This window comes from Cavia porcellus, unplaced genomic scaffold (assembly GCF_034190915.1).
Source record: "Cavia porcellus strain 051 isolate PalLab524CR breed Dunkin Hartley unplaced genomic scaffold, mCavPor4.1 scaffold_24, whole genome shotgun sequence".
NCBI classification, from domain to species: Eukaryota; Metazoa; Chordata; class Mammalia; order Rodentia; family Caviidae; genus Cavia; species Cavia porcellus.
In genome coordinates, this window is record NW_026947507.1 from 57423420 (window position 1) to 57427798 (window position 4379).

Below are 4379 nucleotides of genomic sequence, written 5' to 3' on the forward strand. Positions count from 1 at the left end.
TGGCTGTTGCCGATGTGCACCGGCGGCCTGCTGCCTATCATTGGTGCGTGGCGGCACCCGGCCGCCTGTCAACTGCGTGCACCAGCGGCCAGCAGCCTGTTGGCACTGCACACCAGTGACTTGCCCCCTATCGCTGGTGCATGCTGGTGGCCTACCGCGTGTCGTGGGCACATGCTGTCAGCCTGCTGCAACTCACCAGCATGGGCTGATGGCATGTGGTCTGCTGCCAGCCTACCACCTATTGCCAGCGTGTGCCGGTGGCCTGCCCCCTTTTGCAAGCAAGGGCTGGAGGCCTGCCACGACTCACTGAAATGGGCCAGCATCCTGCGGTCTGTTGGGGGCATGCACCAGCATCCTGCTCCCTGTCACTGGCACATGCTGGCAGCCTGCCACCTGTTGCTGGCATGCACTGGCAACCAGCCACCTGGTGCTGGCATACCCCAGGGCCTGCCGCCTGTCACCAGTGCTTGCTGGCAGCCAGCCGCCTGTCGCTGGCACACGCTGGGGCATGCTGCCTGTCACTTGCACAGGCTGCTGGCCTGCCACAACTCACCAGTGCAGGCCCGCAGCCTGTCATCTGTCATTGGCATGTTTCAGTGGGCTTCCGTCTATCGCCGGGGTGCGCTGTCAGTCTGCCACCTGTCCCTGGCATGTGCTGGCAGCCTGTTGCAACTTGCTAGCGCAGGCCGGCAGTCAGCGGCCTGCCGTCTATTGCAGGTGCACGCCGTCAGCCTGCTGTAAGTCACTGGCGCACATTGGCGGCCAGCCGTCTGTCGCCAGCGTGTGCTGGCAGCCTGCCGCCTGTTGACAGAGCATGTCGGTGGCCACCCGCCTGTCATCAGTGGACAACGGCAACCTGAAGTCTGTCGCCGGCATGTGCCGGCACACTGCTGTGTGTCACTGGCGCATGCCAGGGACCTTTGACCTTAATTCAAGCACTTCAGAGGCTAAGGCAAGAGGATCACAAGTCTGAGGCCAGCCTGGGCTATGTAGTGATCTCAAGGCCAGTTTGCATCACATAGTGAGACTCTGCCTCAAAAAACAAAAACAAACAAAAGACCAAAACAAAGAGAGTGCCAGTCCTTTTCCCAGGATGGAAGTGATAAGATGTAGTTTCCAAAGCTGCAGTTCACTGCCCCAATCTTTTCTGGTTGTTTAGCCTTTTTTGGATTTCTTGAGTGAAATTTTCCCTTTCACTTTTATCTAACCACGTTCAGATTGAGTTTCTATCCTTTACAACCAGGAGCTTCAGATAACATGAGCCCCACAAAGCCACAACTAAACCAGAATACCTGCTAACCCTGACATACTTTCATGCTGTTTGGTCTGCCTAGATTGTTCTCAGTTCCCATATATCCACCATCAACTACTCAGTCTTCAAGGTCCCACTTATTAACTATCACTGATCTAGCTATTCTTCTGGAATTTCTTTAAAAGGAAGAAAAGGAAAAACTTTTGTTATTTATCTTCTTAGCACTATCACAGTGCCTGGCCTGGATAGCACTTTATAAATGTTCCCTTTTTCTTTGGCTATTCCCAGTTTCTTTTTTTTTCCTTTTTCCCTTCCTCAGCATCAGCATCCTATTTGCTGCTGCTGAATGAGAAAATGTTCATGTGTGTCTACTCCATAGTGGTGTGATGCAACAAATTGCTGTAAAAATAATATATTTAAAAATGGTTATTTGGGGGCCAGGAATTGAGTGCAACAGTGCCTGCCTGGCAAGCATGTGGTCGTGAGCTTGATCCTCAGTACCAAAAAAAAAAGGTTATTTGGATTTTAGTGTGCAATATATGTACCATTGTAGCCTTCTGATTGACATGTTTTGAAATTTTGTTGTAGTTTTTTTCTTGTTATCCTTTCTTTTCTTTCTTTTTACCTTTGAATTAAAATGAATTTGGAAAAAAGAAAAAAAGAGAAACATTCCAGCTTTCACACACACAAAAAAATGGTTATTGCATTGTAGGCTTAAGGAACAGCTACGAAAGGAAGTTTTTAATTGTTTAGATGGTAATTTGTCTTGATATATGTGCTATTTCACTTAGGATATAGATTCTAAATAGGAATACTTATAAGGTTTGCATTTAGCTAGTGGGAACTCTAATTTCCAAAAGAACTACACTCAGTCTTGGGGCTCTGTTTTGAGTATCACTTTTTCCCTTCAAATCTCTTTGGGAGATCAATTGTCTGTTAGCCAGAAAGGAGGTAATGAATGTGTTCTTTTATATTAGATCCATTTAACAAAAATTTTAGGCAACAGGCAGGTGTTTTCAGAGCATGTAACTTTGTATATTTAGCTGTAAATTCCCAGCTCTAATTCTGCCACCTGGATGAGGTTCTTTGCTGCAATCTCTTTTCTAAATTCTGAGAATATTTTTTTTTTTGTACACCTTCTTTGAGTCCATATTACGTTGTTTTGCACTGATGGTTATTCGTGTGCAAATCTATCTTCTAAATTTTAATTGGGCATGGGTTTGGCCAATTTCAAAGTTTACTGTATATAGAGAAAACTGAAATGATTGCACGCTCTTTAAAAGATGATAGGTTCAAGAGAACCTATGAAATTGCCTATCACAAATCTATAAATGTGAAGTCATAGAGAACGTCTTGCCCTTTTTGATAGTCTGCTTTTCTGGAGGAGCTGTAACAGAAACAAGTTTCAGAAGTGGGGCACCTAACCTTACAGTTTTGCTTATGTAGTCAATAACAAATATAGGGGGACAGAATCTACAATTACTGATTATTTAGCTCTCTTTTTATGGATATTTATCTACAGCTTTAAAGACACGCTCTACCCCATGGGCTGGACATACTTTGTACAAGCTGTACAGAGTATGTATATATTATACATAGTAGTCATTCAGCGAATGTGAGGAAACAACCAACACACTTTCTTGGAGTTTCTTTGTAAGGAACATGATGATAAATGAGTGATAATAGCTATCTTGGGCTGGGGACCTGATCCTGATAGAGTGTGTGCCTTGTATGTGTGATCCCTACCATAGGGAGGAGGTAAGGAGTCTTTTTATTTTTTTTAAAGTCAGTCAAATTTAGCAGTGGGGGGGTGGTATACCAACTTTAGTGACACTAATGTTAATAAGTTCTGATAACCCACAGCCATCGGACCAGCCTATTAGTCTTTTTCATAAATAAACAGAATTTAAATAAACCGTTAGTTTTAAGAAAAGGTATTATTGTCGTGTTTTGGAAATGTTTCTTGGGCTCTCATCTGCAGTATTATCTGGACCAGAAAGACTGGCTAAATGGAACTATTAGGGACTAATCATGTGAGGTGGAATTCATACTACTCTTCTGGTGTTTAAACACAAGCTGTAAGAACAAAATGTTTCCTATTAAGATACCACTGATTTTTCCCTCCATTAATCTCATCTTTAATGGGTGTATATAATGATTCCATATCAATGGTGCTTTTCTCGTGTTTTAGATGTGAGTTTTATTAGAACAAAGCAGAGTTCACAGCCCACAGCAGAGCAATTTTTGGGGGTTACTTTGGAGTTGATTTAGGAATCACTGTTCATGAGATTGCTGGATCCTCCTTTATAAGTATTATTTTCCCAAACCTCCTTCAAAAAGCCTTTTGGTTCTCTTTGCCCTCCCTCTCGCTTGCTCCCTGGCCCACACCCTTAATATTTGTACTCTGTTGATATAATCTTATAATTATGTTTTCCTATTTCCTTCAGCTGGATCCTAAATACCTTGAGGGTTATTTTGTGTTTTACACAGCACCTGGCTGATGATGGGCATTCAACAAAGATCTGCCAACGGAATGAATAATCATGCCTCGCATTTATATAAGTGCTTTATGCTTATAAAATACTGTACTTTATTCTTGGACTATCTTCATACTTTTTGGGCAAGCAGAAATTCCTTGTGTCACTCCCATTCGGAGGTGTGAGACCAGGCTAAGAAATGCTGTGGAACTTGAGGACCCACAGGGTGCAATTTCAGGAGACACCAGGACCCTTATTTGTGAATTCCTTCTCCGCAGCTCTTTTTGGTTTTCAGAGCTATTTGTCTCCTGAGTCAAGTGACAAGGACAAAATGAACAGTCCTGAGTCCTTTTGAATGCTTCAGGCTGGGCCTCCGGACTTCCCTGTTGCATTCTTTCACTTCCAACATAGTAATAATTTTTACTTAGGAGCTACCCATTTCCCATTTGTCGGTGAAGGATTAAAAAACAGTCTTCTTTAGAATCTCTAGTTCTTCTGCCTGGATGTGGGACTACAAAATATGGCATTAAGGTAGGTAGAAGAAATAAAGGTAGGTAGAAAGGAGACAAACAAGGAAATTGTAATTTTGCAATTGTATTTTTAGGAAACTGCAGTTTTAAGATACAATAGTTACCAAGATTACAATACTA